The following is a 15,265-nucleotide window of genomic DNA, read 5'->3' as shown; positions in this document are numbered from 1 at the left end:
TTTTTCGCAGCATACCTATTTCAACAAATTACACCACCTTCGATCACGCCAGCCACTTCTTCTCAACCGCACTCGTCGCGCTGCTGTCGCTGCTTTTCTATTTCTGTTGTACCAGCCATCTCGTCAAAATATCGAAGTACAACCGCACGTGACATAGCGCCAATGAGACGGGATGGGGGAGGGGGTTGAGGTCGCTTATCTCTTACTTTCAGGTAATTTTGCACAGCGGGCCCTTGTCGAACAGCAGCAAATCACCGTGGATAATTTTAAGGCTAGTTGGTTTATGTGGTTGGAACGTCCCAAAGCGATAGAGCCAATGATCTGCATCGGTGAGTAGCTTCTTAAAGAGTAGGTGTGGCCTAAAGTGTATTGAAAAGCAAAAAAAAAAATAATGCTATTATCCTTTTGAAGATTATTGAGAACAGTTCGCCTTCTGATTTGCTTCCCCTGTCGCCTTCACCAGTCATTTCGCACAACCTAAGTATTTGTAACTTTGTACTGAGAAAGGGAGCTTCAAACAAATGTTATTCCGATTACTGAAGCAAGACTGCTGTGTCTGCTGTGCGTTCATACGTCTTGGGCATAGGTACCGGAGACGTCATCGTTAGGTTTTGGATGTGTTCTGCGACTGCAACTGAATGGTGTTATTATGCATGGAATGCTTCAGCCGAGTTGTCAGCGCGTCATTGTTGACCTTTAGCCAGAATGAGAACTCGGGGACGAACCGAAGGAAAAACGCGAAGGCGAACAGATGAGAGAACACGGAGACAATCTAAAATGAGCTTTGGCAAACCTGCTGCGTGTCTAAAATGGGCAACACAGCCAATCGCTGCTACGGTTTAAAAAATTACGTTCGACTAAGCAATTGCTGAAGAACCGATTCCCTCCATGTATATATATATATATATATATATATATATATATATATATATATATATATATATATATATATATATATATATATATATATATATATATACATATACATATTACCGTGGTTTAACCCTGCTAAACTCAAACGAAGCGAAAGCTTCGCTAGGCTTACTTACAGTTCTTCTTACTCATTATCGTAATCACTATCGCTACTATCATCATTACCAACCGCTACTATTGTCATTATCACCAACTACAGTGACATTGTCATCGCTACTATCGTCCTCACGCTAATCAGCCTGGCATGGAGTATTTTTTTTATTGCCCTCAGAATATTGCGAAGAGAGGATAACCGCTGGTCGCTTAGGGTAACAAACTGGATTCCAAGGGAAGGAAAGCGTAGCAGGGGGCGGCAGAAAGTTAGGTGGTCGGATGAGGTTAAGAAGTTCGCAGGGGTCAAATGGATGCAGCTAGCACAGAACCGGGTTAATTCTAGAAATATGGGAGAGGCCTTCGTCCTGCAGTGGCTATAGTCAGGCTGATGATGATGGTGATGATGATATACAATATTTACGCAAGAACCTTCAGCTGTATATGACTGAGGTAAGATGATTCTTTCAATGGTTCTTTATATATCAATGCGTAGGAGCCAGGCAGGTGATAAATCCACAGGTTTTAGAGCTTGGCAATGCCTTACAATTGCATGCTTAAAGTATTCGGCCGCTGGCCGTGCGTCAAGATCTGCGTGACGCACTGCCATTCTACTTCTACATTTATTAAGCAGTGCCAACGTCATTACAAGATCATAATGCATACCGTCCTTGTTTTCAATCGGCAGATATCTGATACCGTAATGCGCACAAAAAACACTGTCACAGTAAGAAAACGAAGAGAGCAGAAACACCGTTGCTGTTGTTAGCCTCTTGAAAAGTGGCGTGTACCCACCATAACCATAGAGCGTTCTTCAGTGCTCTTCGTTTTCTTCCTATAGATATATATATATATATATATATATATATATATATATATATATATATATATATATATATATATATATATATATATATATATTTTTGTGCGTGCATTGGTTTGCGCGGTCGGCTGGAGATCGGATGGATAGTTGTTCGATGCCCGGTGGAGACAGATTGTGTTCTTTAAGGGTCAGTACCTTCTCTTCTATTTCTTTGAAGGTCAATCGCTAGCCCACGTTGACCTTTAGGCGAGGTGGCGTAGTGAAGCTTTCGCTTCAAAATTGGCCGTATGGCCACGTAGCAGCAGCTAGGTTTCGACCAAGTGCTTGATGCAATAACAGATACCCCACTCGCTACTGTCTTCATTCTGGTCTTGCGTGGTAATGCAGAGGATAACTTGCATGTGCAACTTCCTCTCACAATAAGGGACAAATGAGAAAGCCCGCTTTCAAAAACTAGCAGATTTGTTGTTTCAAAGGCAGATTGGGGTCGGTGTCGACACCGGTTATGGAGCTCTGTGGAGCAGTGATATTTGCTCCACTGAAATTGGAGCATTTGGCTGGAAACACAATATTTTAGAACAAAGCTTTGTGGCGCCCGTTCCTACGTTTCGCGTCGTCGTCGCCGTCGCCATTGTCCCTCGTCACCAGCTATCCACTCTGGGGGGCGCGCGCTCCTGCCGCCAACGTTCGCCGCTGCGCGTACCCTCCTCTTCCAACGTGGCGGCGACGGTGTTCTCCGGTTGCCGAAGCGCCGGCTCGGCATCATCAGATCACGGTGCGTGCATCCCAAGCCGAAACGCAGAGCCACGTTTACTTGACTCGCTAGCGGCGTCAGCGGCATCAGCCAATCGCTGCTCTCTTCGCCGTGTAACATTGCTATGGGCCCACGCGCTGCCTCCTGCGACCTCCAGATAACTTAATTGCTTGCTTCGCTCCTCTTCCAATGCTACGCCTGTGCAGCGGCAATCAGAGAACCGGATCGGCGGCGGCGAATCTCGATATGTCCACCACCCGAGCCGAAACGCATAGCCGCCACCGAACCGCTGATGAGCTGCGCTCAAATTTCGCATTAGGGAGCAACATAATCATCGGCAATTGTTTCTTGCTTCCGTTACTACTTCTAATCACTACCGGCTGCCTCCTCACTTACTGTCTCCACTACGTTTGGTCCGAGCAGTACAGGATGACATGTATTGCCCCCAAAATAAAACGGAGCATACGTCCGAACAAAATTTCGTTTCGCGGCGCGCCCTCCAAGCGGGTGCGTATGTGTATTCGCCGCGAGATCGACCTAGAGGTGGTGCCACCGTCACTCTGGTAGTGTGGATCGGCAGACGGCGGCGCTCGTAGAAACGCACGCTGCGTAGGTTTGCTTCCGAGTTTACGGCGGGTTTGTTGGTGATGAAAACGTGTCTTCTGCAGTATTTCTGCAATATTGCAGAAAACTATCGAAGGATTTCGCCAATGCAGCAGAAGAAGAGTTGATTTTAGGAAAACAAAGCACGCAACCACCAGTCTTCTAGATTTACTTTGCACGTTTCTTGCGCTGTACCGCGCTCACGCGCCTAATGCTTGGGCCTGCCTAATGACAGCTTTGTTTTTCTTATCGACTTTTAAGCCGTTTGAGCGTGTATAGAGCGTGTGTATATATATATATATATATATATATATATATATATATATATATATATATATATAGATGAGGTAGGGGCGCACAAACGAAAACAAAGGTTTATTTCGGGCCCGGCCGAAACGTCGGAAATAAACCTTTGTTTTCGTTTGTGCGCCCCTACCTCATCTTATACATATTTCTGGATCCTGGAAGACTTTTATGAAATATATATATATATATATATATATATATATATATATATATATATCCGTCGTAAGGTTACCTTTCACCTTAGCTTTACAAGGCATTTCACGTATGCTATATATGCATTATTCTCATCTCTGTTCACACGCACTACGGCGACAGCAACAAGCAAAACTTCGTAAGCGGCCGTGACAGCGTATACCTCATTGTTTCATAACAGAAGCTGAGCATCCAGACAGCTCGGCGCCGTGACCCAGGCGGTGGAACCTTTCTCGCTCTGCGGCATATCTGAAGCAAGGGCGCAACAAGCTCTCCCATTGGCCCTGCGAAAGTGCTGCCGTCGCATTGGACCATTTGAGCGTCAAAGGGTCCTCGATTTACGGAGATTCAAGTGCATCTGCTTGTGCTACGAGGGTGAGTTCGTCACTAGCGTCCATCGGGAGCAGTTCGCCCCCTGAGAGAGCGGACGCGGCAGAATCTCCCCGGCCGTCGCTGCGCGAGAACAGTCGCGTAAGGCACTTTAGCTTTCGGCCCCAGAGCCTGTCTCGTTGTGTAAATGCCTGTAAATAGTGTATAAAGCTTTTTCTTCATCTCACCAGCGCCAACTCGGATTCATCGCGCTACCGCCCAGGGAGCTGACAGCCCTCGTTCACGAAACGGGTGACGAGCGCTACGCAACCAACTCCTTGGCACAACCCTGTGGACGGTGGAATACTGTGTGATAACCCCACCGGCACAACAACGATGACCCGCGCGCGGCACGCGCGCCGGCGGCCGTCAACAGCCAGTGAGGGCGCGAAGAGCGCCAACGTCATAGCGATGTAAGAGGCCTCTTCCCTTGTAATGACTATGCTGGCAACCCGGTCTGCCAGTATCGGAAAAATGCGTTAATATTGTTTCTTCGCGTACAAAGAAATCCCGTGGATACAGGATCGTGAATAACGAATAAATTGTGAATATCTTTGGAATATCCCTTCGACCTTTTCTGTGACCGTTGACTTCAGCGGCTGGCACCATATGCCCCTGATTCAGAGAGGATTCAGAAGAGGCGGCCCCCGTTCTTGTCCTGACCACTGCCGGTACTAACAGCATGGTATGAGAATCTACATCAGCCATTCATAACTTCGGTGCGGGTCGGATATTTCGTCCAACCCTGTCTCTCCTTGTAAAACATCTTCCAACCCATTCTATCACCTTTGTTCGGAGCCCCGCACACGCGGGCTTATCTGGCAACGAGGTGTCTTATGCCCGTGCTTATGGTTTCACTGTTCGGGCGCAGGTCATGCATTCCGCCTTCGGCCACGCGCCACGTGGCCCCGCGTACTGCACGCTACTGACTCCTCTTCTTTAATAACATCTATCACCATTACTGGCTTGGTCGCTTTCAGTACCACTCTGCCCATCGCAAAAATTTTTAGATTTTGTGGCCTTACCTTCAAACTCGTGCATTTCAAAGTCCTATCCTTACGCTACCTCACCCGCCCAGATATCTACATCATGTTTAGCTGCGTTTTTCACACCCCGAACAAAAAATACATCCATGTTCATTTAAAAGGGCAGTGGGTGCTACCCTGCATAGCCCAGCGCAGATCTGCTGGACAGAGGGTAGCGGAATGTTATTTAGCATAGGACCTACCTCTCCCACCGCATCCTTCTTTTTTGCGACAAATAAAGTTGCCACTCACTCATTCATTTGGCCAATACTGATGTCCTGGTGGAAGTAATAACTGATACGCAAGTGAGGTTTTTTAACAGAGGCCGTTAGCTGTTGTTACCCAATGCACATGTGACTCGCCTGGCATCTGTTTTGTTTGTTTTATCGTGAGATGGGCTTCCCAGTATAGCGGTGACTAAAGTCAAGCGTTTAGAGTTTTAACCCGTTCCGAAGCGCCGCAATCTGACTCTTTGATGCGAAACTGGCTAGGCTTAGCGACGACTAAAGCAATGCAGGTAGGCGTCGTTGCTGGAGGCCCCGCACTTAAGCAGGGAAGCAAGTAGTCCTTGTGTTAACATTGCTGCTTTGTATTTTATAGTAGGAATCTGAGTCAAGCTAAGCAGCGTTCATGCTGAGCGGCGATAGCAGCTGTAGGAGGAGCTTGAGGGGACCCGCTACGCGTGTTCCTTTCTTGCCCTGGGGTGGCAGGAATTCCCAAGTGGCGATCGGTGCGGTGGCAAAGTTTTCTCACATGCGTCTCCTGATTTGTGTTTTATTAAGGCGGAAGCTTTACTCGACTATGATAGTGATTTCTCGTGTCGGCGTGCCTTACGTCGTTAAGAGCAAAAAAAAGTTTCTACGACGCTTTTCTGAGCTGCGCGGTTTTGTGCTGGTGCGACCTGGTGCCTTTTTTTCACTGTTTTTCTTTGACGCAGCCTGAAGATAGTGCTTGTTTTACCTTAATTGTGTTTTCTGGTTCTGACGTGTTTTACTGATGTAATAGTGCCCAATATAATTTCCTTTAATAGTTGCCTCTCTTCATTCGTGAGATTTGATGACTTTGTGGATTTGCCTTTACTTAGTGGGCCGGGACAGGTTTAGACTATCTTTGCTGTGTGTAGTAAAGCCAGCGCGAACACGCGCTGCAACACGAACGCTGGTCGGCAGTGAACAACAACGTTTATTGTCCAGAGCCGATATTTTAAACCTCTCGTGCTGAGAGGGTTACAGAAGAGGGAGAGAAGCGTGAGCAACAGGAACGCAGTCACACGGCTGCCTTCGGCACAACCCAAGAAATACAACATTTCTCCTCCCGTAAAATTGAAACCGCTGTACCGGTTTTCTTATTCTGATGGATCGTCTGAGCGTGGGCTGCAGGGGTTCAGTCAATTCCGTCGGAACCAGTGGGCGCTCCGTTGTTGCTGCAGATGGTACTTCACTCTGGTCGGCTGCTGACGCTCGAGGGCTTTGTTCTTGCTCCGATTCAGTGGTCCTGGGTGTATGCACTGGTGGCAGATCCGCACTGGTCGCCTTGTCAGGACCGCCTTCCAACTGCGCGCTTGCAGTGGCCTCTACAGACGCAGTCCCTGGCATAAACTCTTGACGATGGCGGACTTGGTCGACGTGGCGCTGCACTACTCCGGTTGGCGTGTTCACTGTTACCATTCTCGCCCCCGACGTGGTCTGTACACTCCCAGGCACCCATCTTTAGCCGGCGCCGTAGTTCCGCACGTATACGCTGCTGCCTGGCGTGATGGTCCAGTCGTGAGCGTCCGCCGACGAGTCCGCATCTCTGGGTGGCAGACATGTGTCTAGCCGGGAACGTAGCTGATAGCTGAGAAGCATCTCGGAAGGTGACCTTCCTTCTCTTTGGGGGGTCCGCCTGTAGTTGAATAACAAACGCATGAGGTTGTCTTCCATCTGTCCGTCTCCCATTTTCCGCAACCCGTCCTTCACGGTCCGAACCGCTCTTTCTGCTGCTCCGTTAGGCTGGTGGTGGAAAGGCGCAGTGCGCAGGTGCACGATGTTGTTTCTCGATACGAAAGTGGCGAATTCCTGACTTGTGAATTGTGTGCCATTATCGGACACGATTGTGCGTGGCACGCCAAACCGGCAAAACATGCTCCTTAGGCATCGGATTGTACTAGCGGTATTCGCGTGCTTCAAGGGTACTGCTTCAATCCACTTCGTGGGGGCATCAACCACTATCAGTATCATCTTGCCGCCTAACGGCCCTGCAAAATCAATGTGAATACGAGACCACCGGTCCGCGGTCTTCGGCCAGCTCACTAGTGGGGCTGCCGTAGGCATTGGCAGGTTTTGCGCGCAGTTGCGGCATTGCGCAGACAAGTTTTGAATGTCCCTGTCCAGGCCTGGCCACCAAAACAATGAACGCGCGACTGATTTCATTGCCGAAGAGCCCTGATGGGTTTCATGTAGCAGCTGCAACATCCGTTTCTGCGCTTTCCGCGGTATCACCACTCTGTTGCCCCAGTAGATAAGACGGTGAGCCCACGATAGCTCCAGCTTACGATCAAAAAACGGCAAGTCTCTCGTTCCTTTAATCATTTTAGGCCATCCATGCAAAATGTAGTGTGTGACACTGGCTAACCTCGGGTCTTTGGCCGTCAGCTCTTGCAATTCGCGCGTTGTCACTGAACCTTCTCCCAGGGATTCCAATGAAAGGACATACTCCGGCGGTTCACCCTCGGTCCCCGGTTCCGTAGTCGGCGCTGGTAGCTTGCTGAGGGCATCTGCTGTCAGCAGCTGTTTCCCTGGCACGTACTGTAACTTGTACTGGTATCCACCCAAGAATAGTGCCCACCGTTGAATTCGCGCGGCAGCCATCAGCGGCGTCTGACGGTGAGGCCTGAGCAGTCCCAGCAGTGGTTGATGGTCGGTCACCAGGGTAAACTGCTGACCTGGAAGATAGTCACGAAAAAGAGAAACGCCAAACATGAGGGCTAGTGCTTCTCGCTCCAGCTGCGAGTAGTTTTGCTCTGTTTTTGTTAGTATTCTGGAACGGAACCCAATTGGCATGCGTTCATTTCCTATCGAATGAAACAGCACTGCGCCCACACCATACGGAGATGCATCACACTCTAATTTAAGCTCCTTGTAGGATCAAAATGCACGAGAATTTGTGCATTCTTCGAAATTTGTTTAGCTCGCTCGAATGCCGACTGCTGCGGCTGTAACCACTCCCAACGGGTTCTTTTTCCCCATGAGTCGACATAACGGGCTGAGCACAGTCGACATATTCGGCAAAAACCGTGCGTAGTACGTGAACATACCAAGGAACGAACGCAGCTCGCTCACGTTACTTGGGCGCAGGGCTTGCATAATGGCGTCTACGTTTTTTTCCGATAGGGTGTAGGCCTTGCCGATCTATACGATGCCCAAGGTAAGTCACTGAAGTCTGCCGGAACTTGCATTTGTCTGCCCTTAGCTTGACACCATGCTCCCGGAATCGTTCCAACACATTCTTGAGCCGCGTTCCGTTGTCTCCTTTGCCTTCGGACACTAACACATCATCAAGGTAGGCTTGGACACCTGGTAGCCCGCTGACTACAGCGTCCATCTTTCTTTGAAATATAGCTGGGGCAGAAGCTATTCCAAACGGAAGTCTGTTGTAACGAAAAAGTTCGCGATGCGTGTTAATGACACAAAGTCCGCGTGACGCTTCGTCAAGGAGCACTTGATTGTACGCGTCCTTCAAATCCAAGGTGCTGAAGTATTCACCTCCATTTAAGTTCGCGAATATGTCCTCGACCAATGGAAGTGGGTAATTCTCTATATCACAAGCCGGGTTAAGCGTGACTTAAAAGTCTCCGCATATTCTTACGGTGCCATCTTTTTTCAGGACAACTACGATGGGCGTAGCCCATTCTGAATGTTGCACGGGTGATATGACACCAAGGGACAATAACCGATCAATTTCGCGAGAGACCTTATCACGGAGGGCGTAAGGAAGTGATCTGGCCTTACAGTACTTCGGCGTCGCAGTCTCCTTGAGCTTTAGGCTGGCTGGCGGTCCCTTGATGAGCCCCTGGTCTGTCGAAAAGCCATCTTTATACTCAACGAGCAGTCTGTTCACCATGTGGTCGCTCGGCGCGTTTATTGTCGAATCCGGCGCAGTGAGTTCTGTCATCGGAACGCCCTTCCTGCCAAGTGCCGCAATCAGATCGCGACTGCACAGGCTCGGTCCTGAACAGTCAAGCACAATAAGTGGAAAGGTTACAGACACATTTTTGTATCGCACCGAAAGTTCGAGTTCGTCAAGCACCGGCAGTTGTCCCGCGTAACATGACACTTCACATGTGGCGTTTTCAAGCGTGGCCACTGCGTTCGGTGTCGGTCGTAAACGTTCATGTGATATGACGCACACCGGGGATCCTGTATCCACTTCCATTTGCAGATCTATTTCCCCTACCGAAATGTTCGGCGAAACGGCGGTTCCAACCGGTTTTTCCTTTTCTAAATTATCGTCCAGACGTGTGCCTCATCCGTGCTTTCGTTGCCAGACGCTGTTTCAACTGTCAGTGCCTTGACACTCGCAGTTCGCCTAGCAGCATTTCCATCTGTTCTGGCCTTGTAGCATTTCTTTGCCAAATGACCGCGTTGCCTGCAGCGGAAACATCGTGCGTTAGCCCAGCGGCAGGCGTTATCACCGTGAGTCGCGCTTCCACATCGTCCGCACTCTTGCACTGCGCCGCTGGTATGATTATCTCGCGATGAAGAGCGATGACTGCCTTGCATTCTTAGCACCGTTGGTTGTTCTGCATTAATATCGTTTGCATCGTTCTCGGCTGTTTCTGCTGCTATTGCCAGCGTTTTAGCCTCCTCCAGCGTCAAGTCCTTCTTCGCCAGTAACTGCTTGCGTAGGTTAGTTGAGCATACACCGCAAAAAATTATATCCCTCAGCATTCGGTCTAGCGCAGTCCTAAAATTGCAGCCGTCTGCTATGCGCCGTATTTCGACCAGAAATGCCTGCATCGCATCACCCCCTTGTTGACAACGGGTGAAAAATTTATAGCTCTCGGCTATCTCGTGACGCTTCGGGTCGTAGTAGCTGTTTACAGCTGCGACTGCTTCGTCATAAGTGATGGAATTCGGCGTCCGAGGTGCAATTCGTTCCGCTAACACTTGAACAGTCTGCGTGCCGAGTGCTGCCACAAGCAAGGCTCGCTGCCGTCTTGGGTCGGTAATAGCATTGGCTTCAAAATATGCTTCAGCCTTTGTAAGGTACGCTTTCCACTTATCTGATGGGTCGTCGAAAGTCGGGAGCTGCAGGCTGGTCATAGCTCTCGTCGGTGCTTCACGTTGCGGCAGGCTGTCGGCTTCAACTTTTACCGCATGGGTAATTTTCGAACTCGGCGCCACTGTAGTAAAGCCAGCGAGAACACGCGCTGCAACATGAACGCTGGTCGGCAGTGAACAACAACGTTTATTGCCCAGAGCCGAGATTTTAAACCTCTCGTGCTGAGAGGGTTACAGAAGAGGGAGAGAAGCGTGAGCGACAGGAACGCTGTCACGCGGCTGCCTTCAGCACAGGAACACAGGCACGCGCGGCTGTCTTTGGCACAGGAGCGCAGGCACGCGGCTGCCTTCGTCACAACCCAAAAAATACAACACTGTGGAATGTTTTCTTTCGTGTGGATGTCTTGTACGCCACTTGGTCGCGTGCTGGGTTCTTAGACCCCTTAGCTTGTAGCGGAGATCGCATATATATGCCTTGAATATTTCTCCGAAGTAAAGTTGTTAGTCTGCGTTTGTGTGTGTTTTGCCTCTTCTTCGTCCTTGTATCGACAGCGCACCTCTTTTATTGCATCGAATTATGAACCAACTAGCCCGACAAGTTCTACTGACGCGCCGAAGAACGGCACGCGACAGGAGCGAGGGTGTGTAGTCCAGTCTCACACTTGCAGGAGGAATTGTGACGGATGCTGCGCCTTTCCTTTCCTGTAAATGAATTATAATTATATATAGCACTGTAACGAACGCGCTAAGAAATGAAATTTTAACTGTGCAGCACCTGCCCTGGCCTTGCTAGAAAAAGCTCTGCAAGGGGCCCGCTATATATATATATATATATATATATATATATATATATATATATATATATATATATATATATATATATATATATATAAAAGTGAAAAATTGCTTCATACTGTTTCCAAGTTTATTTGTAGTCGACGTTTCGGCAGGAGCCCTGCCTTTCTCAAGACTGATGGTACATGATTCTTGTTTGTCTTCTTATAGGGTTGGCCATAGGTGATACAAACAATATGGGCACACACAGGTGAGTCAGCTGGACACGCACAACACACACATACACACACAGGTGCGGAGAGCAGGCTAGGCCCAATGGGCCATCAACCCAAGGCACCGGCCGCCGCGAGTCATCTATATACAATACAAGACACAATACAGGCAACCCCGGAACAACCTTGGAAGGAAAAAAAGAAAAAAAGAAGACGAAAACAGGTGGGGGAAGGTGTTTGCTGCAGGTGGTGAGAAAATTATTTTTCTTGTTCTCACTAAAAGATGGGAGCGCCCAGCGTGATGAGAAAACCAGGTGGAGGAGGAGGAATCAACATTTATTAAGCCCGAAATAATTCGGTGGTGCATGCTTGCACCAGACGGGGTGGTTCCCTAGTTGCGGGACCCATATGTTTCCAGCAGCTCCTGGCCCCTGTCTGTCAGTGCGAGCTGGATCGATAGGGCGGGGCTGGACAACAAGGTCTCCCATCGCTCAAGGGGTTGGGGATTGGGGGTGTTGGCGGGAAGGGGAGGAGGGGGGGTTTTGAGTTGTTTGCATTCTGCCAAAACGTGCGGCAGGGTGCCCTTTTCTTTTTTACAAAAAGGACAGAGCATGTCGTGTTCCGCAGGGTACATGCGGCTCATCAATACGGGATGCGCAAGCGATCCCGCCTGCGCTCGGCGCAGGATCGTCTGTTGTTGCCTGGTGAGCTTGGGGTGCGGTTCTGGCAGTCTGCACCTTTCCTCTCGGTACATACTTGTAATTTCCCGAAAGCTGGTAACCGGATGCGGTAGCTCTTCCGGCTCGTTCTCGCCCCGGATTGACATTTCTCGGGCATGGTAGTCTGCGATGATGTTGCCTGCTACCTGCGAGTGAGCCGGGACCCACACGAGCTCTAAGCTCTTCCCGGAGGCTTGCACTTGGATAGAATGGCTCGGGCCGCGGAGGATATTACCCCTCTGCGGAAGCTTCTGTAGGCTGTCTTTGAGTCAGTAACCACGGTGTCTACGCTCGGCTGTGCGAGTGCGAGGGCCATGGCCGCTTCTTCTGCAACTGCGGCGTCTGTTGTCTTTATGGACGCGCTGACGATCAGCCTGTCTTTTGACGTAACCACCACTGCTGCACGGTCACTGTGTTTTCGGAGCGAGGCGTCCGCGTAGAGGACCCTGGGGTTCTCTTCCAGCTTTCGGGCTATGGCTTTGGCCCGCGCGGTGCGCCTCTCGTCGTCCTTGCCCGGCGTCATGTTCCGGGGAAGGGGTTTGGTCTGAATGGCCGTCTTCCAGTCTTCCGGAAGGGCTTCCTTGAAGGGTACTGGCTCAATCTGCCATCCTATCTTGCGTAAGACGGCTCGTCCGTGTTTCGCATGACTGAGCCGGATTCTCTGATTAGAGAGGTGGGCTTCAATGAGCTCCTCCACCGTGTTGTGGGCGCCCATGTCCAGCAGTCTTTGTGTGGACGAGTATATGGGAATGCCCAGTGCTTGCTTCGTTGCCTTACGAAGCATCGTGTTTAGGGTGTCCCTATTCGCCTTCGTCAGCTGGAGATAGGGGGCGGAGTAGGTAACCCGTGACACGACGAATGCGCGTATCAGGCGCATGACATCGTCCTCTTTGAGGCCTCGGTTTCTATTAGATACCCTTCTGATCATACTGAGTATCTGTTCGGTTGTAGTTTTGATCTTTGTGACGGCGGCGTGTGCCTTCCCGTCGGCCTGAAGTAGTAGGCCGAGGATCCTAATCTGCTGTGTTGGCTTGATAGCCGTTCCGTCGATGGTGACGATCACGTTCGGCGGCAGCTCTTTCTTGGATTTTCCCGGTTGGATAATAAGCAACTCTGATTTCTGGGGAGCGCAGCTCAGTCCGCATGACTTTGCGTACTCGTGCACGGTTGTTGCCGCCTTCTGCAAGGCTTCCTCCATCCAGGCATCAGAACCGGCTCGAGCTGTCCACACCGTAATATCGTCGGCGTAGAACGCATGGTCCACGCCTTCGATTTGCTTGAGTAGACCGGGCAGGGGCAGGAGGGCCAGATTGAAGAGCAGGGGCGACAAGACCGATCCCTGTGGGGTGCCCCTATCACCCAGCTCGACAGGGTCTGACTTCTCCTCCCCTATTCTGATGGTCGCTGTTCGGTTTGACAGAAATTCTTTGATGTAGTCGAATGTCTTTCGGCCACACCTGGTCATATTCAGATTCCGCAACACGCTCGCGTGGGACACGTTATCAAACGCTCCCTTCAGGTCGAGGGCGAGTATCCCGCGCGGCGTGTGCCTCGTTGCCGGCTTGACGACCAGTTCGTGAAGTTGGATCATCACGTCTTGGGTGCTGAGATGTTGCCTGAAGCCGTACATCGTCTCCGGCATCTGATCTGTTTCTTCGAGGTGCTTCTGCAGCCGGCGAAGGACCATACGCTCCATCACCTTCCCCGCGCAGGACGTGAGGGAGATGGGCCGCATGTTGTCTATCGTGAGGGCTTTGCCGGGCTTTGGAATGAAGCAGACCTCGGCGTCCTTCCATTCCTTCGGCAACCGCGAGCTCTCCCAGGCTTCGTTGATGTGCCCTAGGAGGCCGCGGGCCGCTTTACTGCTCATGTTACTGAGTAGTTTGTATGTTATGGCATCCCTGCCGGGTGCACTTTTCTTGTTACTTTGATCTATCGCTGTCCACAATTCCGTCATGGAAAACGGCCGGTCCAGGTCTTCGTTGTCGGGTCCTTCGTATCTCTCTGGCTCCGGGTACTGTCCCTTCTCTGTCTTTAGGTACTTCGCCTTCAGGTCTTCCAGGAGCCTGCGGCCGTCTCCCTTGTACATGTTCAATACTTTGGTAAGGTTGCGATTGGTCGCAGTTTTGCTACTCAGCGGGTCGATCAGATGCCTCAAGAGGCACCACGTCTTCCACGTCGAGAGCTTGCCCTGCAGGCCGTCGCAGGTCTTCAGCCAATTCTCCCTGCATAGTTTGGCCGCGTGCTCGACGATCTGCTTGTTCAAGGCTGCTATGCGCTTGGCCAGTTTTCTGTTGTGCCGCTGACGTTTCCATCGCCGCGTTAACGAGTGCCGGGCCGCCCACATGTGCGTCAGTCTGGCGTCCACGTACGGTGTCTGCGAAGTCGTTGCGATTTCTTGGGTAAATTTTTGGAGGGTCTTCTTCTGGTCCCTCGACCATTCGGTGTAGGTCTGTTGTGTTTCAGCTCGTCCCGATTCTTCCTCAGACGCATCTTCTTGTTCCTGGGTGAACTTTCTCATCTTGTCCCAATCCGTGATCCGCGCTGTCCCCAACACAGCCCGATATCGGGAACCTCGGATCGTGATGCCGATCACGCTGTGGTCAGAACCCAGGTCCACTTCTTCGCTTCTCCAGGAGACGTCTAGCGTTCCCGATAACCACGAAAGGTCTGGCGTAGTGTCCCTCGCGGCACTGTTGCCTCTTCTGGTAGTTACGTCAGGCTCGTTCAGGAGGGCAATCTCGTGATCCTCCATTGCTTTGGCCAATGCTTTTCCTCTTTTTGACTGGAACTTATAGCCCCATGTTGTGTGAGGGGCGTTAAAGTCGCCGAGGATCAGGAGCGGCCTGGTCCCCGCCAACCCTTTCGCCTGACTCACGATGCGGTCAAATTCGTACTGCCGTTGTGACGGCCGACAGTACGCGCTCATTACAAATAAATTGCCCGCGCTGCCAATTTCTCTTGCATGAATTTCGGCCAGCGTGTGCTCGCACCCGCCCTGCGCCGTAACATGTTGAGTTGCCGCCACGTTGCTGCGAACGAGCACCGCCGTTCCGTTCTCCGTGGGGTCCGTGTAAGTGACGTACCCCGGAAGTCTTGGTTTCCCGTTCGTCTCCTGTAGAGCAATTACATCAGGCTTGTTGTCTTGCCCGTCAATGTATAACATTAGTTCCGCTTCTTTGT

This window comes from Amblyomma maculatum, unplaced genomic scaffold (assembly GCF_055883805.1).
Source record: "Amblyomma maculatum isolate TAMU_Amacu unplaced genomic scaffold, ASM5588380v1 scaffold_18, whole genome shotgun sequence".
Taxonomy (NCBI): Eukaryota; Metazoa; Arthropoda; class Arachnida; order Ixodida; family Ixodidae; genus Amblyomma; species Amblyomma maculatum.
The sequence above is the reverse complement of the archived record's forward strand: the minus strand, read 5'-3'. Positions refer to the sequence as shown.